At 46.3% G+C, this 23,035-nt stretch overlaps 14 non-coding genes across 14 annotated transcripts; all 14 read right to left on the bottom strand.

Annotated features, from left to right (window-relative positions):
- Nucleotides 1-1,226: 1,226 nt before the first annotated feature.
- Nucleotides 1,227-1,417, bottom strand: LOC142282352 (U2 spliceosomal RNA). Its single transcript, XR_012744274.1, has one exon. It is a non-coding gene; the product is annotated as a U2 spliceosomal RNA (small nuclear RNA).
- A 1,387-nt stretch (nucleotides 1,418-2,804) lies between these two features.
- LOC142282351 (U2 spliceosomal RNA) lies at nucleotides 2,805-2,995 on the bottom strand. Its single transcript, XR_012744273.1, has one exon. It is a non-coding gene; the product is annotated as a U2 spliceosomal RNA (small nuclear RNA).
- Nucleotides 2,996-4,382: 1,387 nt separating this feature from the next.
- Nucleotides 4,383-4,573, bottom strand: LOC142282350 (U2 spliceosomal RNA). Its single transcript, XR_012744272.1, has one exon. It is a non-coding gene; the product is annotated as a U2 spliceosomal RNA (small nuclear RNA).
- A 1,387-nt stretch (nucleotides 4,574-5,960) lies between these two features.
- LOC142282349 (U2 spliceosomal RNA) lies at nucleotides 5,961-6,151 on the bottom strand. The gene has a single exon (XR_012744271.1). It is a non-coding gene; the product is annotated as a U2 spliceosomal RNA (small nuclear RNA).
- A 1,387-nt stretch (nucleotides 6,152-7,538) lies between these two features.
- LOC142282348 (U2 spliceosomal RNA) lies at nucleotides 7,539-7,729 on the bottom strand. The gene has a single exon (XR_012744270.1). It is a non-coding gene; the product is annotated as a U2 spliceosomal RNA (small nuclear RNA).
- Nucleotides 7,730-9,116: 1,387 nt separating this feature from the next.
- LOC142282347 (U2 spliceosomal RNA) lies at nucleotides 9,117-9,307 on the bottom strand. Its single transcript, XR_012744269.1, has one exon. It is a non-coding gene; the product is annotated as a U2 spliceosomal RNA (small nuclear RNA).
- A 1,387-nt stretch (nucleotides 9,308-10,694) lies between these two features.
- LOC142282346 (U2 spliceosomal RNA) lies at nucleotides 10,695-10,885 on the bottom strand. The gene has a single exon (XR_012744268.1). It is a non-coding gene; the product is annotated as a U2 spliceosomal RNA (small nuclear RNA).
- Nucleotides 10,886-12,272: 1,387 nt separating this feature from the next.
- On the bottom strand, nucleotides 12,273-12,463 carry LOC142282344 (U2 spliceosomal RNA). The gene has a single exon (XR_012744267.1). It is a non-coding gene; the product is annotated as a U2 spliceosomal RNA (small nuclear RNA).
- A 1,388-nt stretch (nucleotides 12,464-13,851) lies between these two features.
- On the bottom strand, nucleotides 13,852-14,042 carry LOC142282353 (U2 spliceosomal RNA). The gene has a single exon (XR_012744275.1). It is a non-coding gene; the product is annotated as a U2 spliceosomal RNA (small nuclear RNA).
- A 1,387-nt stretch (nucleotides 14,043-15,429) lies between these two features.
- Nucleotides 15,430-15,620, bottom strand: LOC142282357 (U2 spliceosomal RNA). The gene has a single exon (XR_012744279.1). It is a non-coding gene; the product is annotated as a U2 spliceosomal RNA (small nuclear RNA).
- A 1,387-nt stretch (nucleotides 15,621-17,007) lies between these two features.
- Nucleotides 17,008-17,198, bottom strand: LOC142282356 (U2 spliceosomal RNA). Its single transcript, XR_012744278.1, has one exon. It is a non-coding gene; the product is annotated as a U2 spliceosomal RNA (small nuclear RNA).
- A 1,387-nt stretch (nucleotides 17,199-18,585) lies between these two features.
- Nucleotides 18,586-18,776, bottom strand: LOC142282355 (U2 spliceosomal RNA). The gene has a single exon (XR_012744277.1). It is a non-coding gene; the product is annotated as a U2 spliceosomal RNA (small nuclear RNA).
- A 1,387-nt stretch (nucleotides 18,777-20,163) lies between these two features.
- LOC142282354 (U2 spliceosomal RNA) lies at nucleotides 20,164-20,354 on the bottom strand. The gene has a single exon (XR_012744276.1). It is a non-coding gene; the product is annotated as a U2 spliceosomal RNA (small nuclear RNA).
- Nucleotides 20,355-21,741: 1,387 nt separating this feature from the next.
- LOC142282343 (U2 spliceosomal RNA) lies at nucleotides 21,742-21,932 on the bottom strand. The gene has a single exon (XR_012744266.1). It is a non-coding gene; the product is annotated as a U2 spliceosomal RNA (small nuclear RNA).
- Nucleotides 21,933-23,035: the final 1,103 nt, after the last annotated feature.

Below are 23,035 nucleotides of genomic sequence, written 5' to 3'. Positions count from 1 at the left end.
GTGCGTTTTGCAGCCGCCGCCCACTGCAATGAATCTGAATAACTCCTCCTTTAGGGCGCAAGCAACTCCCCTCCCCCTTGCAGTCTTTCCAATTCACGATACAAAAAGACGGACAGGACAGGTTGCCTGACTTTCCGTCACTGCCACCCTTTGCCATCCTTACCCGTAGAAAGCCCTTTCATCATCCCCAAACCCTAATCTTTTCCCTTTCCTTCCCAGCCCCCAAACCCTGCCCTCTGTACCTTTCTCACCACCCGCTTCCCTTCTCCTGTCATCCCCCTACCACCCGGGAAAAAAAGAGATTGCCCCCTCCTTCCACTAGCCCACCCTCCCACCCAAAGAACAACTTCTTCTGCGCAGCTTGTTTTCTAGGCAGCAGCGCTATTGTGATGTCATCGGGGGGCATTGTGACAAGCCGCCAGTGTTCCGTCTCTTCATGTTGTGCACAGTTCAAACGGAAAATACATCAACAGGCAGACTACAGAAAAGCTTACTATCAAAGGTTAGAGGGGGGCTTTCTCAGAGGGCTTTTTACAGTTTTTCTATTCCCAATTAGCCGTTTAAGTGTACTTATTGAAAGTAGTAATTCTTTCATAGGCCGCCCTTTCTTAGTATTTGACGTTCCTTATATTGCGGTATGAGGCTTCGCAGTAGGTTGCAAACATTCATCACCCATGACTTTCCCCAATTGAGCTCAGAAGCTCAATGTCTATCATGACCTCTCTTTTAGAATGTCCAAGAGCAAGCAAACTATTCCTCCAGGAGAGGGCGCCAACAGACTACTAAAGAGATCATCATTACTCAAAGAAAACCCCAAAAACCAATGCATGATAGGAATAAACAGGTAACTTTCTTTGGAGTGGAAGCGGAGAGATCGCACCAGATGCCAATTCTAGATGTTATCACACCTGTGGTCACTGCAGCAGCAGGTGAATCCACTTTGTCCAAAAGGGATCTATTCCATTCAATTGCAAATGATCTAGATAAGACAGAGAACTGCAGCACGGGGACATAGCCGAGTTGGTCAGGTTGAGTGGTGATGAGTTTGCTATTTGGATGAATAAAGAAAGTCAAAAGTGTGAAAGATAAAAAACAAAAGGAGGAAGTGTGAAAAGTGAATGGGCCAAATTGAGGTGCATATGAAGACGTATGCTTTCTTCCAATTCATTAAATCGGGCTAATATGAATCAGGTGAATTGAGTTCTGCTTTTGGAAACTGGGTTAAGAAGGGGTGCACCGTTCCTGGAGGTACTGCAATACCAGGTCAATGCGTGGAGTGGACAGAGCAAGCTCTTTTTCCATCTCCCTGTTCTAAAAATCCATTTAATATATGGTCCCCAGATAGGGGACGTATCAGATATTAAACTGATAAGAACAGATACTACACTTGATCTTAGCCAAAAGGCCGAGAAGCGATAACCAGAATTGGTTTGGGCCTCGAGTGGCACCCTGGCCTATGCCGGACACATCTTAGGGAGAGAGAGCGAGAGGGAGACAAACCCACGCCTACACAAGACATTTTGTCACCCAAGCCAACCCTTGAAAAGGCTGCTTTGCAGAGCCAAAACAAGAAGAATGGTGCGTTTTGCAGCCGCCGCCCACTGCAATGAATCTGAATAACTCCTCCTTTAGGGCGCAAGCAACTCCCCTCCCCCTTGCAGTCTTTCCAATTCACGATACAAAAAGACGGACAGGACAGGTTGCCTGACTTTCCGTCACTGCCACCCTTTGCCATCCTTACCCGTAGAAAGCCCTTTCATCATCCCCAAACCCTAATCTTTTCCCTTTCCTTCCCAGCCCCCAAACCCTGCCCTCTGTACCTTTCTCACCACCCGCTTCCCTTCTCCTGTCATCCCCCTACCACCCGGGAAAAAAAGAGATTGCCCCCTCCTTCCACTAGCCCACCCTCCCACCCAAAGAACAACTTCTTCTGCGCAGCTTGTTTTCTAGGCAGCAGCGCTATTGTGATGTCATCGGGGGGCATTGTGACAAGCCGCCAGTGTTCCGTCTCTTCATGTTGTGCACAGTTCAAACGGAAAATACATCAACAGGCAGACTACAGAAAAGCTTACTATCAAAGGTTAGAGGGGGGCTTTCTCAGAGGGCTTTTTACAGTTTTTCTATTCCCAATTAGCCGTTTAAGTGTACTTATTGAAAGTAGTAATTCTTTCATAGGCCGCCCTTTCTTAGTATTTGACGTTCCTTATATTGCGGTATGAGGCTTCGCAGTAGGTTGCAAACATTCATCACCCATGACTTTCCCCAATTGAGCTCAGAAGCTCAATGTCTATCATGACCTCTCTTTTAGAATGTCCAAGAGCAAGCAAACTATTCCTCCAGGAGAGGGCGCCAACAGACTACTAAAGAGATCATCATTACTCAAAGAAAACCCCAAAAACCAATGCATGATAGGAATAAACAGGTAACTTTCTTTGGAGTGGAAGCGGAGAGATCGCACCAGATGCCAATTCTAGATGTTATCACACCTGTGGTCACTGCAGCAGCAGGTGAATCCACTTTGTCCAAAAGGGATCTATTCCATTCAATTGCAAATGATCTAGATAAGACAGAGAACTGCAGCACGGGGACATAGCCGAGTTGGTCAGGTTGAGTGGTGATGAGTTTGCTATTTGGATGAATAAAGAAAGTCAAAAGTGTGAAAGATAAAAAACAAAAGGAGGAAGTGTGAAAAGTGAATGGGCCAAATTGAGGTGCATATGAAGACGTATGCTTTCTTCCAATTCATTAAATCGGGCTAATATGAATCAGGTGAATTGAGTTCTGCTTTTGGAAACTGGGTTAAGAAGGGGTGCACCGTTCCTGGAGGTACTGCAATACCAGGTCAATGCGTGGAGTGGACAGAGCAAGCTCTTTTTCCATCTCCCTGTTCTAAAAATCCATTTAATATATGGTCCCCAGATAGGGGACGTATCAGATATTAAACTGATAAGAACAGATACTACACTTGATCTTAGCCAAAAGGCCGAGAAGCGATAACCAGAATTGGTTTGGGCCTCGAGTGGCACCCTGGCCTATGCCGGACACATCTTAGGGAGAGAGAGCGAGAGGGAGACAAACCCACGCCTACACAAGACATTTTGTCACCCAAGCCAACCCTTGAAAAGGCTGCTTTGCAGAGCCAAAACAAGAAGAATGGTGCGTTTTGCAGCCGCCGCCCACTGCAATGAATCTGAATAACTCCTCCTTTAGGGCGCAAGCAACTCCCCTCCCCCTTGCAGTCTTTCCAATTCACGATACAAAAAGACGGACAGGACAGGTTGCCTGACTTTCCGTCACTGCCACCCTTTGCCATCCTTACCCGTAGAAAGCCCTTTCATCATCCCCAAACCCTAATCTTTTCCCTTTCCTTCCCAGCCCCCAAACCCTGCCCTCTGTACCTTTCTCACCACCCGCTTCCCTTCTCCTGTCATCCCCCTACCACCCGGGAAAAAAAGAGATTGCCCCCTCCTTCCACTAGCCCACCCTCCCACCCAAAGAACAACTTCTTCTGCGCAGCTTGTTTTCTAGGCAGCAGCGCTATTGTGATGTCATCGGGGGGCATTGTGACAAGCCGCCAGTGTTCCGTCTCTTCATGTTGTGCACAGTTCAAACGGAAAATACATCAACAGGCAGACTACAGAAAAGCTTACTATCAAAGGTTAGAGGGGGGCTTTCTCAGAGGGCTTTTTACAGTTTTTCTATTCCCAATTAGCCGTTTAAGTGTACTTATTGAAAGTAGTAATTCTTTCATAGGCCGCCCTTTCTTAGTATTTGACGTTCCTTATATTGCGGTATGAGGCTTCGCAGTAGGTTGCAAACATTCATCACCCATGACTTTCCCCAATTGAGCTCAGAAGCTCAATGTCTATCATGACCTCTCTTTTAGAATGTCCAAGAGCAAGCAAACTATTCCTCCAGGAGAGGGCGCCAACAGACTACTAAAGAGATCATCATTACTCAAAGAAAACCCCAAAAACCAATGCATGATAGGAATAAACAGGTAACTTTCTTTGGAGTGGAAGCGGAGAGATCGCACCAGATGCCAATTCTAGATGTTATCACACCTGTGGTCACTGCAGCAGCAGGTGAATCCACTTTGTCCAAAAGGGATCTATTCCATTCAATTGCAAATGATCTAGATAAGACAGAGAACTGCAGCACGGGGACATAGCCGAGTTGGTCAGGTTGAGTGGTGATGAGTTTGCTATTTGGATGAATAAAGAAAGTCAAAAGTGTGAAAGATAAAAAACAAAAGGAGGAAGTGTGAAAAGTGAATGGGCCAAATTGAGGTGCATATGAAGACGTATGCTTTCTTCCAATTCATTAAATCGGGCTAATATGAATCAGGTGAATTGAGTTCTGCTTTTGGAAACTGGGTTAAGAAGGGGTGCACCGTTCCTGGAGGTACTGCAATACCAGGTCAATGCGTGGAGTGGACAGAGCAAGCTCTTTTTCCATCTCCCTGTTCTAAAAATCCATTTAATATATGGTCCCCAGATAGGGGACGTATCAGATATTAAACTGATAAGAACAGATACTACACTTGATCTTAGCCAAAAGGCCGAGAAGCGATAACCAGAATTGGTTTGGGCCTCGAGTGGCACCCTGGCCTATGCCGGACACATCTTAGGGAGAGAGAGCGAGAGGGAGACAAACCCACGCCTACACAAGACATTTTGTCACCCAAGCCAACCCTTGAAAAGGCTGCTTTGCAGAGCCAAAACAAGAAGAATGGTGCGTTTTGCAGCCGCCGCCCACTGCAATGAATCTGAATAACTCCTCCTTTAGGGCGCAAGCAACTCCCCTCCCCCTTGCAGTCTTTCCAATTCACGATACAAAAAGACGGACAGGACAGGTTGCCTGACTTTCCGTCACTGCCACCCTTTGCCATCCTTACCCGTAGAAAGCCCTTTCATCATCCCCAAACCCTAATCTTTTCCCTTTCCTTCCCAGCCCCCAAACCCTGCCCTCTGTACCTTTCTCACCACCCGCTTCCCTTCTCCTGTCATCCCCCTACCACCCGGGAAAAAAAGAGATTGCCCCCTCCTTCCACTAGCCCACCCTCCCACCCAAAGAACAACTTCTTCTGCGCAGCTTGTTTTCTAGGCAGCAGCGCTATTGTGATGTCATCGGGGGGCATTGTGACAAGCCGCCAGTGTTCCGTCTCTTCATGTTGTGCACAGTTCAAACGGAAAATACATCAACAGGCAGACTACAGAAAAGCTTACTATCAAAGGTTAGAGGGGGGCTTTCTCAGAGGGCTTTTTACAGTTTTTCTATTCCCAATTAGCCGTTTAAGTGTACTTATTGAAAGTAGTAATTCTTTCATAGGCCGCCCTTTCTTAGTATTTGACGTTCCTTATATTGCGGTATGAGGCTTCGCAGTAGGTTGCAAACATTCATCACCCATGACTTTCCCCAATTGAGCTCAGAAGCTCAATGTCTATCATGACCTCTCTTTTAGAATGTCCAAGAGCAAGCAAACTATTCCTCCAGGAGAGGGCGCCAACAGACTACTAAAGAGATCATCATTACTCAAAGAAAACCCCAAAAACCAATGCATGATAGGAATAAACAGGTAACTTTCTTTGGAGTGGAAGCGGAGAGATCGCACCAGATGCCAATTCTAGATGTTATCACACCTGTGGTCACTGCAGCAGCAGGTGAATCCACTTTGTCCAAAAGGGATCTATTCCATTCAATTGCAAATGATCTAGATAAGACAGAGAACTGCAGCACGGGGACATAGCCGAGTTGGTCAGGTTGAGTGGTGATGAGTTTGCTATTTGGATGAATAAAGAAAGTCAAAAGTGTGAAAGATAAAAAACAAAAGGAGGAAGTGTGAAAAGTGAATGGGCCAAATTGAGGTGCATATGAAGACGTATGCTTTCTTCCAATTCATTAAATCGGGCTAATATGAATCAGGTGAATTGAGTTCTGCTTTTGGAAACTGGGTTAAGAAGGGGTGCACCGTTCCTGGAGGTACTGCAATACCAGGTCAATGCGTGGAGTGGACAGAGCAAGCTCTTTTTCCATCTCCCTGTTCTAAAAATCCATTTAATATATGGTCCCCAGATAGGGGACGTATCAGATATTAAACTGATAAGAACAGATACTACACTTGATCTTAGCCAAAAGGCCGAGAAGCGATAACCAGAATTGGTTTGGGCCTCGAGTGGCACCCTGGCCTATGCCGGACACATCTTAGGGAGAGAGAGCGAGAGGGAGACAAACCCACGCCTACACAAGACATTTTGTCACCCAAGCCAACCCTTGAAAAGGCTGCTTTGCAGAGCCAAAACAAGAAGAATGGTGCGTTTTGCAGCCGCCGCCCACTGCAATGAATCTGAATAACTCCTCCTTTAGGGCGCAAGCAACTCCCCTCCCCCTTGCAGTCTTTCCAATTCACGATACAAAAAGACGGACAGGACAGGTTGCCTGACTTTCCGTCACTGCCACCCTTTGCCATCCTTACCCGTAGAAAGCCCTTTCATCATCCCCAAACCCTAATCTTTTCCCTTTCCTTCCCAGCCCCCAAACCCTGCCCTCTGTACCTTTCTCACCACCCGCTTCCCTTCTCCTGTCATCCCCCTACCACCCGGGAAAAAAAGAGATTGCCCCCTCCTTCCACTAGCCCACCCTCCCACCCAAAGAACAACTTCTTCTGCGCAGCTTGTTTTCTAGGCAGCAGCGCTATTGTGATGTCATCGGGGGGCATTGTGACAAGCCGCCAGTGTTCCGTCTCTTCATGTTGTGCACAGTTCAAACGGAAAATACATCAACAGGCAGACTACAGAAAAGCTTACTATCAAAGGTTAGAGGGGGGCTTTCTCAGAGGGCTTTTTACAGTTTTTCTATTCCCAATTAGCCGTTTAAGTGTACTTATTGAAAGTAGTAATTCTTTCATAGGCCGCCCTTTCTTAGTATTTGACGTTCCTTATATTGCGGTATGAGGCTTCGCAGTAGGTTGCAAACATTCATCACCCATGACTTTCCCCAATTGAGCTCAGAAGCTCAATGTCTATCATGACCTCTCTTTTAGAATGTCCAAGAGCAAGCAAACTATTCCTCCAGGAGAGGGCGCCAACAGACTACTAAAGAGATCATCATTACTCAAAGAAAACCCCAAAAACCAATGCATGATAGGAATAAACAGGTAACTTTCTTTGGAGTGGAAGCGGAGAGATCGCACCAGATGCCAATTCTAGATGTTATCACACCTGTGGTCACTGCAGCAGCAGGTGAATCCACTTTGTCCAAAAGGGATCTATTCCATTCAATTGCAAATGATCTAGATAAGACAGAGAACTGCAGCACGGGGACATAGCCGAGTTGGTCAGGTTGAGTGGTGATGAGTTTGCTATTTGGATGAATAAAGAAAGTCAAAAGTGTGAAAGATAAAAAACAAAAGGAGGAAGTGTGAAAAGTGAATGGGCCAAATTGAGGTGCATATGAAGACGTATGCTTTCTTCCAATTCATTAAATCGGGCTAATATGAATCAGGTGAATTGAGTTCTGCTTTTGGAAACTGGGTTAAGAAGGGGTGCACCGTTCCTGGAGGTACTGCAATACCAGGTCAATGCGTGGAGTGGACAGAGCAAGCTCTTTTTCCATCTCCCTGTTCTAAAAATCCATTTAATATATGGTCCCCAGATAGGGGACGTATCAGATATTAAACTGATAAGAACAGATACTACACTTGATCTTAGCCAAAAGGCCGAGAAGCGATAACCAGAATTGGTTTGGGCCTCGAGTGGCACCCTGGCCTATGCCGGACACATCTTAGGGAGAGAGAGCGAGAGGGAGACAAACCCACGCCTACACAAGACATTTTGTCACCCAAGCCAACCCTTGAAAAGGCTGCTTTGCAGAGCCAAAACAAGAAGAATGGTGCGTTTTGCAGCCGCCGCCCACTGCAATGAATCTGAATAACTCCTCCTTTAGGGCGCAAGCAACTCCCCTCCCCCTTGCAGTCTTTCCAATTCACGATACAAAAAGACGGACAGGACAGGTTGCCTGACTTTCCGTCACTGCCACCCTTTGCCATCCTTACCCGTAGAAAGCCCTTTCATCATCCCCAAACCCTAATCTTTTCCCTTTCCTTCCCAGCCCCCAAACCCTGCCCTCTGTACCTTTCTCACCACCCGCTTCCCTTCTCCTGTCATCCCCCTACCACCCGGGAAAAAAAGAGATTGCCCCCTCCTTCCACTAGCCCACCCTCCCACCCAAAGAACAACTTCTTCTGCGCAGCTTGTTTTCTAGGCAGCAGCGCTATTGTGATGTCATCGGGGGGCATTGTGACAAGCCGCCAGTGTTCCGTCTCTTCATGTTGTGCACAGTTCAAACGGAAAATACATCAACAGGCAGACTACAGAAAAGCTTACTATCAAAGGTTAGAGGGGGGCTTTCTCAGAGGGCTTTTTACAGTTTTTCTATTCCCAATTAGCCGTTTAAGTGTACTTATTGAAAGTAGTAATTCTTTCATAGGCCGCCCTTTCTTAGTATTTGACGTTCCTTATATTGCGGTATGAGGCTTCGCAGTAGGTTGCAAACATTCATCACCCATGACTTTCCCCAATTGAGCTCAGAAGCTCAATGTCTATCATGACCTCTCTTTTAGAATGTCCAAGAGCAAGCAAACTATTCCTCCAGGAGAGGGCGCCAACAGACTACTAAAGAGATCATCATTACTCAAAGAAAACCCCAAAAACCAATGCATGATAGGAATAAACAGGTAACTTTCTTTGGAGTGGAAGCGGAGAGATCGCACCAGATGCCAATTCTAGATGTTATCACACCTGTGGTCACTGCAGCAGCAGGTGAATCCACTTTGTCCAAAAGGGATCTATTCCATTCAATTGCAAATGATCTAGATAAGACAGAGAACTGCAGCACGGGGACATAGCCGAGTTGGTCAGGTTGAGTGGTGATGAGTTTGCTATTTGGATGAATAAAGAAAGTCAAAAGTGTGAAAGATAAAAAACAAAAGGAGGAAGTGTGAAAAGTGAATGGGCCAAATTGAGGTGCATATGAAGACGTATGCTTTCTTCCAATTCATTAAATCGGGCTAATATGAATCAGGTGAATTGAGTTCTGCTTTTGGAAACTGGGTTAAGAAGGGGTGCACCGTTCCTGGAGGTACTGCAATACCAGGTCAATGCGTGGAGTGGACAGAGCAAGCTCTTTTTCCATCTCCCTGTTCTAAAAATCCATTTAATATATGGTCCCCAGATAGGGGACGTATCAGATATTAAACTGATAAGAACAGATACTACACTTGATCTTAGCCAAAAGGCCGAGAAGCGATAACCAGAATTGGTTTGGGCCTCGAGTGGCACCCTGGCCTATGCCGGACACATCTTAGGGAGAGAGAGCGAGAGGGAGACAAACCCACGCCTACACAAGACATTTTGTCACCCAAGCCAACCCTTGAAAAGGCTGCTTTGCAGAGCCAAAACAAGAAGAATGGTGCGTTTTGCAGCCGCCGCCCACTGCAATGAATCTGAATAACTCCTCCTTTAGGGCGCAAGCAACTCCCCTCCCCCTTGCAGTCTTTCCAATTCACGATACAAAAAGACGGACAGGACAGGTTGCCTGACTTTCCGTCACTGCCACCCTTTGCCATCCTTACCCGTAGAAAGCCCTTTCATCATCCCCAAACCCTAATCTTTTCCCTTTCCTTCCCAGCCCCCAAACCCTGCCCTCTGTACCTTTCTCACCACCCGCTTCCCTTCTCCTGTCATCCCCCTACCACCCGGGAAAAAAAGAGATTGCCCCCTCCTTCCACTAGCCCACCCTCCCACCCAAAGAACAACTTCTTCTGCGCAGCTTGTTTTCTAGGCAGCAGCGCTATTGTGATGTCATCGGGGGGCATTGTGACAAGCCGCCAGTGTTCCGTCTCTTCATGTTGTGCACAGTTCAAACGGAAAATACATCAACAGGCAGACTACAGAAAAGCTTACTATCAAAGGTTAGAGGGGGGCTTTCTCAGAGGGCTTTTTACAGTTTTTCTATTCCCAATTAGCCGTTTAAGTGTACTTATTGAAAGTAGTAATTCTTTCATAGGCCGCCCTTTCTTAGTATTTGACGTTCCTTATATTGCGGTATGAGGCTTCGCAGTAGGTTGCAAACATTCATCACCCATGACTTTCCCCAATTGAGCTCAGAAGCTCAATGTCTATCATGACCTCTCTTTTAGAATGTCCAAGAGCAAGCAAACTATTCCTCCAGGAGAGGGCGCCAACAGACTACTAAAGAGATCATCATTACTCAAAGAAAACCCCAAAAACCAATGCATGATAGGAATAAACAGGTAACTTTCTTTGGAGTGGAAGCGGAGAGATCGCACCAGATGCCAATTCTAGATGTTATCACACCTGTGGTCACTGCAGCAGCAGGTGAATCCACTTTGTCCAAAAGGGATCTATTCCATTCAATTGCAAATGATCTAGATAAGACAGAGAACTGCAGCACGGGGACATAGCCGAGTTGGTCAGGTTGAGTGGTGATGAGTTTGCTATTTGGATGAATAAAGAAAGTCAAAAGTGTGAAAGATAAAAAACAAAAGGAGGAAGTGTGAAAAGTGAATGGGCCAAATTGAGGTGCATATGAAGACGTATGCTTTCTTCCAATTCATTAAATCGGGCTAATATGAATCAGGTGAATTGAGTTCTGCTTTTGGAAACTGGGTTAAGAAGGGGTGCACCGTTCCTGGAGGTACTGCAATACCAGGTCAATGCGTGGAGTGGACAGAGCAAGCTCTTTTTCCATCTCCCTGTTCTAAAAATCCATTTAATATATGGTCCCCAGATAGGGGACGTATCAGATATTAAACTGATAAGAACAGATACTACACTTGATCTTAGCCAAAAGGCCGAGAAGCGATAACCAGAATTGGTTTGGGCCTCGAGTGGCACCCTGGCCTATGCCGGACACATCTTAGGGAGAGAGAGCGAGAGGGAGACAAACCCACGCCTACACAAGACATTTTGTCACCCAAGCCAACCCTTGAAAAGGCTGCTTTGCAGAGCCAAAACAAGAAGAATGGTGCGTTTTGCAGCCGCCGCCCACTGCAATGAATCTGAATAACTCCTCCTTTAGGGCGCAAGCAACTCCCCTCCCCCTTGCAGTCTTTCCAATTCACGATACAAAAAGACGGACAGGACAGGTTGCCTGACTTTCCGTCACTGCCACCCTTTGCCATCCTTACCCGTAGAAAGCCCTTTCATCATCCCCAAACCCTAATCTTTTCCCTTTCCTTCCCAGCCCCCAAACCCTGCCCTCTGTACCTTTCTCACCACCCGCTTCCCTTCTCCTGTCATCCCCCTACCACCCGGGAAAAAAAGAGATTGCCCCCTCCTTCCACTAGCCCACCCTCCCACCCAAAGAACAACTTCTTCTGCGCAGCTTGTTTTCTAGGCAGCAGCGCTATTGTGATGTCATCGGGGGGCATTGTGACAAGCCGCCAGTGTTCCGTCTCTTCATGTTGTGCACAGTTCAAACGGAAAATACATCAACAGGCAGACTACAGAAAAGCTTACTATCAAAGGTTAGAGGGGGGCTTTCTCAGAGGGCTTTTTACAGTTTTTCTATTCCCAATTAGCCGTTTAAGTGTACTTATTGAAAGTAGTAATTCTTTCATAGGCCGCCCTTTCTTAGTATTTGACGTTCCTTATATTGCGGTATGAGGCTTCGCAGTAGGTTGCAAACATTCATCACCCATGACTTTCCCCAATTGAGCTCAGAAGCTCAATGTCTATCATGACCTCTCTTTTAGAATGTCCAAGAGCAAGCAAACTATTCCTCCAGGAGAGGGCGCCAACAGACTACTAAAGAGATCATCATTACTCAAAGAAAACCCCAAAAACCAATGCATGATAGGAATAAACAGGTAACTTTCTTTGGAGTGGAAGCGGAGAGATCGCACCAGATGCCAATTCTAGATGTTATCACACCTGTGGTCACTGCAGCAGCAGGTGAATCCACTTTGTCCAAAAGGGATCTATTCCATTCAATTGCAAATGATCTAGATAAGACAGAGAACTGCAGCACGGGGACATAGCCGAGTTGGTCAGGTTGAGTGGTGATGAGTTTGCTATTTGGATGAATAAAGAAAGTCAAAAGTGTGAAAGATAAAAAACAAAAGGAGGAAGTGTGAAAAGTGAATGGGCCAAATTGAGGTGCATATGAAGACGTATGCTTTCTTCCAATTCATTAAATCGGGCTAATATGAATCAGGTGAATTGAGTTCTGCTTTTGGAAACTGGGTTAAGAAGGGGTGCACCGTTCCTGGAGGTACTGCAATACCAGGTCAATGCGTGGAGTGGACAGAGCAAGCTCTTTTTCCATCTCCCTGTTCTAAAAATCCATTTAATATATGGTCCCCAGATAGGGGACGTATCAGATATTAAACTGATAAGAACAGATACTACACTTGATCTTAGCCAAAAGGCCGAGAAGCGATAACCAGAATTGGTTTGGGCCTCGAGTGGCACCCTGGCCTATGCCGGACACATCTTAGGGAGAGAGAGCGAGAGGGAGACAAACCCACGCCTACACAAGACATTTTGTCACCCAAGCCAACCCTTGAAAAGGCTGCTTTGCAGAGCCAAAACAAGAAGAATGGTGCGTTTTGCAGCCGCCGCCCACTGCAATGAATCTGAATAACTCCTCCTTTAGGGCGCAAGCAACTCCCCTCCCCCTTGCAGTCTTTCCAATTCACGATACAAAAAGACGGACAGGACAGGTTGCCTGACTTTCCGTCACTGCCACCCTTTGCCATCCTTACCCGTAGAAAGCCCTTTCATCATCCCCAAACCCTAATCTTTTCCCTTTCCTTCCCAGCCCCCAAACCCTGCCCTCTGTACCTTTCTCACCACCCGCTTCCCTTCTCCTGTCATCCCCCTACCACCCGGGAAAAAAAGAGATTGCCCCCTCCTTCCACTAGCCCACCCTCCCACCCAAAGAACAACTTCTTCTGCGCAGCTTGTTTTCTAGGCAGCAGCGCTATTGTGATGTCATCGGGGGGCATTGTGACAAGCCGCCAGTGTTCCGTCTCTTCATGTTGTGCACAGTTCAAACGGAAAATACATCAACAGGCAGACTACAGAAAAGCTTACTATCAAAGGTTAGAGGGGGGCTTTCTCAGAGGGCTTTTTACAGTTTTTCTATTCCCAATTAGCCGTTTAAGTGTACTTATTGAAAGTAGTAATTCTTTCATAGGCCGCCCTTTCTTAGTATTTGACGTTCCTTATATTGCGGTATGAGGCTTCGCAGTAGGTTGCAAACATTCATCACCCATGACTTTCCCCAATTGAGCTCAGAAGCTCAATGTCTATCATGACCTCTCTTTTAGAATGTCCAAGAGCAAGCAAACTATTCCTCCAGGAGAGGGCGCCAACAGACTACTAAAGAGATCATCATTACTCAAAGAAAACCCCAAAAACCAATGCATGATAGGAATAAACAGGTAACTTTCTTTGGAGTGGAAGCGGAGAGATCGCACCAGATGCCAATTCTAGATGTTATCACACCTGTGGTCACTGCAGCAGCAGGTGAATCCACTTTGTCCAAAAGGGATCTATTCCATTCAATTGCAAATGATCTAGATAAGACAGAGAACTGCAGCACGGGGACATAGCCGAGTTGGTCAGGTTGAGTGGTGATGAGTTTGCTATTTGGATGAATAAAGAAAGTCAAAAGTGTGAAAGATAAAAAACAAAAGGAGGAAGTGTGAAAAGTGAATGGGCCAAATTGAGGTGCATATGAAGACGTATGCTTTCTTCCAATTCATTAAATCGGGCTAATATGAATCAGGTGAATTGAGTTCTGCTTTTGGAAACTGGGTTAAGAAGGGTGTGCACCGTTCCTGGAGGTACTGCAATACCAGGTCAATGCGTGGAGTGGACAGAGCAAGCTCTTTTTCCATCTCCCTGTTCTAAAAATCCATTTAATATATGGTCCCCAGATAGGGGACGTATCAGATATTAAACTGATAAGAACAGATACTACACTTGATCTTAGCCAAAAGGCCGAGAAGCGATAACCAGAATTGGTTTGGGCCTCGAGTGGCACCCTGGCCTATGCCGGACACATCTTAGGGAGAGAGAGCGAGAGGGAGACAAACCCACGCCTACACAAGACATTTTGTCACCCAAGCCAACCCTTGAAAAGGCTGCTTTGCAGAGCCAAAACAAGAAGAATGGTGCGTTTTGCAGCCGCCGCCCACTGCAATGAATCTGAATAACTCCTCCTTTAGGGCGCAAGCAACTCCCCTCCCCCTTGCAGTCTTTCCAATTCACGATACAAAAAGACGGACAGGACAGGTTGCCTGACTTTCCGTCACTGCCACCCTTTGCCATCCTTACCCGTAGAAAGCCCTTTCATCATCCCCAAACCCTAATCTTTTCCCTTTCCTTCCCAGCCCCCAAACCCTGCCCTCTGTACCTTTCTCACCACCCGCTTCCCTTCTCCTGTCATCCCCCTACCACCCGGGAAAAAAAGAGATTGCCCCCTCCTTCCACTAGCCCACCCTCCCACCCAAAGAACAACTTCTTCTGCGCAGCTTGTTTTCTAGGCAGCAGCGCTATTGTGATGTCATCGGGGGGCATTGTGACAAGCCGCCAGTGTTCCGTCTCTTCATGTTGTGCACAGTTCAAACGGAAAATACATCAACAGGCAGACTACAGAAAAGCTTACTATCAAAGGTTAGAGGGGGGCTTTCTCAGAGGGCTTTTTACAGTTTTTCTATTCCCAATTAGCCGTTTAAGTGTACTTATTGAAAGTAGTAATTCTTTCATAGGCCGCCCTTTCTTAGTATTTGACGTTCCTTATATTGCGGTATGAGGCTTCGCAGTAGGTTGCAAACATTCATCACCCATGACTTTCCCCAATTGAGCTCAGAAGCTCAATGTCTATCATGACCTCTCTTTTAGAATGTCCAAGAGCAAGCAAACTATTCCTCCAGGAGAGGGCGCCAACAGACTACTAAAGAGATCATCATTACTCAAAGAAAACCCCAAAAACCAATGCATGATAGGAATAAACAGGTAACTTTCTTTGGAGTGGAAGCGGAGAGATCGCACCAGATGCCAATTCTAGATGTTATCACACCTGTGGTCACTGCAGCAGCAGGTGAATCCACTTTGTCCAAAAGGGATCTATTCCATTCAATTGCAAATGATCTAGATAAGACAGAGAACTGCAGCACGGGGACATAGCCGAGTTGGTCAGGTTGAGTGGTGATGAGTTTGCTATTTGGATGAATAAAGAAAGTCAAAAGTGTGAAAGATAAAAAACAAAAGGAGGAAGTGTGAAAAGTGAATGGGCCAAATTGAGGTGCATATGAAGACGTATGCTTTCTTCCAATTCATTAAATCGGGCTAATATGAATCAGGTGAATTGAGTTCTGCTTTTGGAAACTGGGTTAAGAAGGGGTGCACCGTTCCTGGAGGTACTGCAATACCAGGTCAATGCGTGGAGTGGACAGAGCAAGCTCTTTTTCCATCTCCCTGTTCTAAAAATCCATTTAATATATGGTCCCCAGATAGGGGACGTATCAGATATTAAACTGATAAGAACAGATACTACACTTGATCTTAGCCAAAAGGCCGAGAAGCGATAACCAGAATTGGTTTGGGCCTCGAGTGGCACCCTGGCCTATGCCGGACACATCTTAGGGAGAGAGAGCGAGAGGGAGACAAACCCACGCCTACACAAGACATTTTGTCACCCAAGCCAACCCTTGAAAAGGCTGCTTTGCAGAGCCAAAACAAGAAGAATGGTGCGTTTTGCAGCCGCCGCCCACTGCAATGAATCTGAATAACTCCTCCTTTAGGGCGCAAGCAACTCCCCTCCCCCTTGCAGTCTTTCCAATTCACGATACAAAAAGACGGACAGGACAGGTTGCCTGACTTTCCGTCACTGCCACCCTTTGCCATCCTTACCCGTAGAAAGCCCTTTCATCATCCCCAAACCCTAATCTTTTCCCTTTCCTTCCCAGCCCCCAAACCCTGCCCTCTGTACCTTTCTCACCACCCGCTTCCCTTCTCCTGTCATCCCCCTACCACCCGGGAAAAAAAGAGATTGCCCCCTCCTTCCACTAGCCCACCCTCCCACCCAAAGAACAACTTCTTCTGCGCAGCTTGTTTTCTAGGCAGCAGCGCTATTGTGATGTCATCGGGGGGCATTGTGACAAGCCGCCAGTGTTCCGTCTCTTCATGTTGTGCACAGTTCAAACGGAAAATACATCAACAGGCAGACTACAGAAAAGCTTACTATCAAAGGTTAGAGGGGGGCTTTCTCAGAGGGCTTTTTACAGTTTTTCTATTCCCAATTAGCCGTTTAAGTGTACTTATTGAAAGTAGTAATTCTTTCATAGGCCGCCCTTTCTTAGTATTTGACGTTCCTTATATTGCGGTATGAGGCTTCGCAGTAGGTTGCAAACATTCATCACCCATGACTTTCCCCAATTGAGCTCAGAAGCTCAATGTCTATCATGACCTCTCTTTTAGAATGTCCAAGAGCAAGCAAACTATTCCTCCAGGAGAGGGCGCCAACAGACTACTAAAGAGATCATCATTACTCAAAGAAAACCCCAAAAACCAATGCATGATAGGAATAAACAGGTAACTTTCTTTGGAGTGGAAGCGGAGAGATCGCACCAGATGCCAATTCTAGATGTTATCACACCTGTGGTCACTGCAGCAGCAGGTGAATCCACTTTGTCCAAAAGGGATCTATTCCATTCAATTGCAAATGATCTAGATAAGACAGAGAACTGCAGCACGGGGACATAGCCGAGTTGGTCAGGTTGAGTGGTGATGAGTTTGCTATTTGGATGAATAAAGAAAGTCAAAAGTGTGAAAGATAAAAAACAAAAGGAGGAAGTGTGAAAAGTGAATGGGCCAAATTGAGGTGCATATGAAGACGTATGCTTTCTTCCAATTCATTAAATCGGGCTAATATGAATCAGGTGAATTGAGTTCTGCTTTTGGAAACTGGGTTAAGAAGGGGTGCACCGTTCCTGGAGGTACTGCAATACCAGGTCAATGCGTGGAGTGGACAGAGCAAGCTCTTTTTCCATCTCCCTGTTCTAAAAATCCATTTAATATATGGTCCCCAGATAGGGGACGTATCAGATATTAAACTGATAAGAACAGATACTACACTTGATCTTAGCCAAAAGGCCGAGAAGCGATAACCAGAATTGGTTTGGGCCTCGAGTGGCACCCTGGCCTATGCCGGACACATCTTAGGGAGAGAGAGCGAGAGGGAGACAAACCCACGCCTACACAAGACATTTTGTCACCCAAGCCAACCCTTGAAAAGGCTGCTTTGCAGAGCCAAAACAAGAAGAATGGTGCGTTTTGCAGCCGCCGCCCACTGCAATGAATCTGAATAACTCCTCCTTTAGGGCGCAAGCAACTCCCCTCCCCCTTGCAGTCTTTCCAATTCACGATACAAAAAGACGGACAGGACAGGTTGCCTGACTTTCCGTCACTGCCACCCTTTGCCATCCTTACCCGTAGAAAGCCCTTTCATCATCCCCAAACCCTAATCTTTTCCCTTTCCTTCCCAGCCCCCAAACCCTGCCCTCTGTACCTTTCTCACCACCCGCTTCCCTTCTCCTGTCATCCCCCTACCACCCGGGAAAAAAAGAGATTGCCCCCTCCTTCCACTAGCCCACCCTCCCACCCAAAGAACAACTTCTTCTGCGCAGCTTGTTTTCTAGGCAGCAGCGCTATTGTGATGTCATCGGGGGGCATTGTGACAAGCCGCCAGTGTTCCGTCTCTTCATGTTGTGCACAGTTCAAACGGAAAATACATCAACAGGCAGACTACAGAAAAGCTTACTATCAAAGGTTAGAGGGGGGCTTTCTCAGAGGGCTTTTTACAGTTTTTCTATTCCCAATTAGCCGTTTAAGTGTACTTATTGAAAGTAGTAATTCTTTCATAGGCCGCCCTTTCTTAGTATTTGACGTTCCTTATATTGCGGTATGAGGCTTCGCAGTAGGTTGCAAACATTCATCACCCATGACTTTCCCCAATTGAGCTCAGAAGCTCAATGTCTATCATGACCTCTCTTTTAGAATGTCCAAGAGCAAGCAAACTATTCCTCCAGGAGAGGGCGCCAACAGACTACTAAAGAGATCATCATTACTCAAAGAAAACCCCAAAAACCAATGCATGATAGGAATAAACAGGTAACTTTCTTTGGAGTGGAAGCGGAGAGATCGCACCAGATGCCAATTCTAGATGTTATCACACCTGTGGTCACTGCAGCAGCAGGTGAATCCACTTTGTCCAAAAGGGATCTATTCCATTCAATTGCAAATGATCTAGATAAGACAGAGAACTGCAGCACGGGGACATAGCCGAGTTGGTCAGGTTGAGTGGTGATGAGTTTGCTATTTGGATGAATAAAGAAAGTCAAAAGTGTGAAAGATAAAAAACAAAAGGAGGAAGTGTGAAAAGTGAATGGGCCAAATTGAGGTGCATATGAAGACGTATGCTTTCTTCCAATTCATTAAATCGGGCTAATATGAATCAGGTGAATTGAGTTCTGCTTTTGGAAACTGGGTTAAGAAGGGGTGCACCGTTCCTGGAGGTACTGCAATACCAGGTCAATGCGTGGAGTGGACAGAGCAAGCTCTTTTTCCATCTCCCTGTTCTAAAAATCCATTTAATATATGGTCCCCAGATAGGGGACGTATCAGATATTAAACTGATAAGAACAGATACTACACTTGATCTTAGCCAAAAGGCCGAGAAGCGATAACCAGAATTGGTTTGGGCCTCGAGTGGCACCCTGGCCTATGCCGGACACATCTTAGGGAGAGAGAGCGAGAGGGAGACAAACCCACGCCTACACAAGACATTTTGTCACCCAAGCCAACCCTTGAAAAGGCTGCTTTGCAGAGCCAAAACAAGAAGAATGGTGCGTTTTGCAGCCGCCGCCCACTGCAATGAATCTGAATAACTCCTCCTTTAGGGCGCAAGCAACTCCCCTCCCCCTTGCAGTCTTTCCAATTCACGATACAAAAAGACGGACAGGACAGGTTGCCTGACTTTCCGTCACTGCCACCCTTTGCCATCCTTACCCGTAGAAAGCCCTTTCATCATCCCCAAACCCTAATCTTTTCCCTTTCCTTCCCAGCCCCCAAACCCTGCCCTCTGTACCTTTCTCACCACCCGCTTCCCTTCTCCTGTCATCCCCCTACCACCCGGGAAAAAAAGAGATTGCCCCCTCCTTCCACTAGCCCACCCTCCCACCCAAAGAACAACTTCTTCTGCGCAGCTTGTTTTCTAGGCAGCAGCGCTATTGTGATGTCATCGGGGGGCATTGTGACAAGCCGCCAGTGTTCCGTCTCTTCATGTTGTGCACAGTTCAAACGGAAAATACATCAACAGGCAGACTACAGAAAAGCTTACTATCAAAGGTTAGAGGGGGGCTTTCTCAGAGGGCTTTTTACAGTTTTTCTATTCCCAATTAGCCGTTTAAGTGTACTTATTGAAAGTAGTAATTCTTTCATAGGCCGCCCTTTCTTAGTATTTGACGTTCCTTATATTGCGGTATGAGGCTTCGCAGTAGGTTGCAAACATTCATCACCCATGACTTTCCCCAATTGAGCTCAGAAGCTCAATGTCTATCATGACCTCTCTTTTAGAATGTCCAAGAGCAAGCAAACTATTCCTCCAGGAGAGGGCGCCAACAGACTACTAAAGAGATCATCATTACTCAAAGAAAACCCCAAAAACCAATGCATGATAGGAATAAACAGGTAACTTTCTTTGGAGTGGAAGCGGAGAGATCGCACCAGATGCCAATTCTAGATGTTATCACACCTGTGGTCACTGCAGCAGCAGGTGAATCCACTTTGTCCAAAAGGGATCTATTCCATTCAATTGCAAATGATCTAGATAAGACAGAGAACTGCAGCACGGGGACATAGCCGAGTTGGTCAGGTTGAGTGGTGATGAGTTTGCTATTTGGATGAATAAAGAAAGTCAAAAGTGTGAAAGATAAAAAACAAAAGGAGGAAGTGTGAAAAGTGAATGGGCCAAATTGAGGTGCATATGAAGACGTATGCTTTCTTCCAATTCATTAAATCGGGCTAATATGAATCAGGTGAATTGAGTTCTGCTTTTGGAAACTGGGTTAAGAAGGGGTGCACCGTTCCTGGAGGTACTGCAATACCAGGTCAATGCGTGGAGTGGACAGAGCAAGCTCTTTTTCCATCTCCCTGTTCTAAAAATCCATTTAATATATGGTCCCCAGATAGGGGACGTATCAGATATTAAACTGATAAGAACAGATACTACACTTGATCTTAGCCAAAAGGCCGAGAAGCGATAACCAGAATTGGTTTGGGCCTCGAGTGGCACCCTGGCCTATGCCGGACACATCTTAGGGAGAGAGAGCGAGAGGGAGACAAACCCACGCCTACACAAGACATTTTGTCACCCAAGCCAACCCTTGAAAAGGCTGCTTTGCAGAGCCAAAACAAGAAGAATGGTGCGTTTTGCAGCCGCCGCCCACTGCAATGAATCTGAATAACTCCTCCTTTAGGGCGCAAGCAACTCCCCTCCCCCTTGCAGTCTTTCCAATTCACGATACAAAAAGACGGACAGGACAGGTTGCCTGACTTTCCGTCACTGCCACCCTTTGCCATCCTTACCCGTAGAAAGCCCTTTCATCATCCCCAAACCCTAATCTTTTCCCTTTCCTTCCCAGCCCCCAAACCCTGCCCTCTGTACCTTTCTCACCACCCGCTTCCCTTCTCCTGTCATCCCCCTACCACCCGGGAAAAAAAGAGATTGCCCCCTCCTTCCACTAGCCCACCCTCCCACCCAAAGAACAACTTCTTCTGCGCAGCTTGTTTTCTAGGCAGCAGCGCTATTGTGATGTCATCGGGGGGCATTGTGACAAGCCGCCAGTGTTCCGTCTCTTCATGTTGTGCACAGTTCAAACGGAAAATACATCAACAGGCAGACTACAGAAAAGCTTACTATCAAAGGTTAGAGGGGGGCTTTCTCAGAGGGCTTTTTACAGTTTTTCTATTCCCAATTAGCCGTTTAAGTGTACTTATTGAAAGTAGTAATTCTTTCATAGGCCGCCCTTTCTTAGTATTTGACGTTCCTTATATTGCGGTATGAGGCTTCGCAGTAGGTTGCAAACATTCATCACCCATGACTTTCCCCAATTGAGCTCAGAAGCTCAATGTCTATCATGACCTCTCTTTTAGAATGTCCAAGAGCAAGCAAACTATTCCTCCAGGAGAGGGCGCCAACAGACTACTAAAGAGATCATCATTACTCAAAGAAAACCCCAAAAACCAATGCATGATAGGAATAAACAGGTAACTTTCTTTGGAGTGGAAGCGGAGAGATCGCACCAGATGCCAATTCTAGATGTTATCACACCTGTGGTCACTGCAGCAGCAGGTGAATCCACTTTGTCCAAAAGGGATCTATTCCATTCAATTGCAAATGATCTAGATAAGACAGAGAACTGCAGCACGGGGACATAGCCGAGTTGGTCAGGTTGAGTGGTGATGAGTTTGCTATTTGGATGAATAAAGAAAGTCAAAAGTGTGAAAGATAAAAAACAAAAGGAGGAAGTGTGAAAAGTGAATGGGCCAAATTGAGGTGCATATGAAGACGTATGCTTTCTTCCAATTCATTAAATCGGGCTAATATGAATCAGGTGAATTGAGTTCTGCTTTTGGAAACTGGGTTAAGAAGGGGTGCACCGTTCCTGGAGGTACTGCAATACCAGGTCAATGCGTGGAGTGGACAGAGCAAGCTCTTTTTCCATCTCCCTGTTCTAAAAATCCATTTAATATATGGTCCCCAGATAGGGGACGTATCAGATATTAAACTGATAAGAACAGATACTACACTTGATCTTAGCCAAAAGGCCGAGAAGCGATAACCAGAATTGGTTTGGGCCTCGAGTGGCACCCTGGCCTATGCCGGACACATCTTAGGGAGAGAGAGCGAGAGGGAGACAAACCCACGCCTACACAAGACATTTTGTCACCCAAGCCAACCCTTGAAAAGGCTGCTTTGCAGAGCCAAAACAAGAAGAATGGTGCGTTTTGCAGCCGCCGCCCACTGCAATGAATCTGAATAACTCCTCCTTTAGGGCGCAAGCAACTCCCCTCCCCCTTGCAGTCTTTCCAATTCACGATACAAAAAGACGGACAGGACAGGTTGCCTGACTTTCCGTCACTGCCACCCTTTGCCATCCTTACCCGTAGAAAGCCCTTTCATCATCCCCAAACCCTAATCTTTTCCCTTTCCTTCCCAGCCCCCAAACCCTGCCCTCTGTACCTTTCTCACCACCCGCTTCCCTTCTCCTGTCATCCCCCTACCACCCGGGAAAAAAAGAGATTGCCCCCTCCTTCCACTAGCCCACCCTCCCACCCAAAGAACAACTTCTTCTGCGCAGCTTGTTTTCTAGGCAGCAGCGCTATTGTGATGTCATCGGGGGGCATTGTGACAAGCCGCCAGTGTTCCGTCTCTTCATGTTGTGCACAGTTCAAACGGAAAATACATCAACAGGCAGACTACAGAAAAGCTTACTATCAAAGGTTAGAGGGGGGCTTTCTCAGAGGGCTTTTTACAGTTTTTCTATTCCCAATTAGCCGTTTAAGTGTACTTATTGAAAGTAGTAATTCTTTCATAGGCCGCCCTTTCTTAGTATTTGACGTTCCTTATATTGCGGTATGAGGCTTCGCAGTAGGTTGCAAACATTCATCACCCATGACTTTCCCCAATTGAGCTCAGAAGCTCAATGTCTATCATGACCTCTCTTTTAGAATGTCCAAGAGCAAGCAAACTATTCCTCCAGGAGAGGGCGCCAACAGACTACTAAAGAGATCATCATTACTCAAAGAAAACCCCAAAAACCAATGCATGATAGGAATAAACAGGTAACTTTCTTTGGAGTGGAAGCGGAGAGATCGCACCAGATGCCAATTCTAGATGTTATCACACCTGTGGTCACTGCAGCAGCAGGTGAATCCACTTT

The sequence above is a fragment of the Anomaloglossus baeobatrachus genome, unplaced genomic scaffold (genome assembly GCF_048569485.1).
Source record: "Anomaloglossus baeobatrachus isolate aAnoBae1 unplaced genomic scaffold, aAnoBae1.hap1 Scaffold_5076, whole genome shotgun sequence".
In the NCBI taxonomy this organism is placed as follows: Eukaryota; Metazoa; Chordata; class Amphibia; order Anura; family Aromobatidae; genus Anomaloglossus; species Anomaloglossus baeobatrachus.
This window is presented reverse-complemented; position numbering and strand designations above follow the sequence as displayed.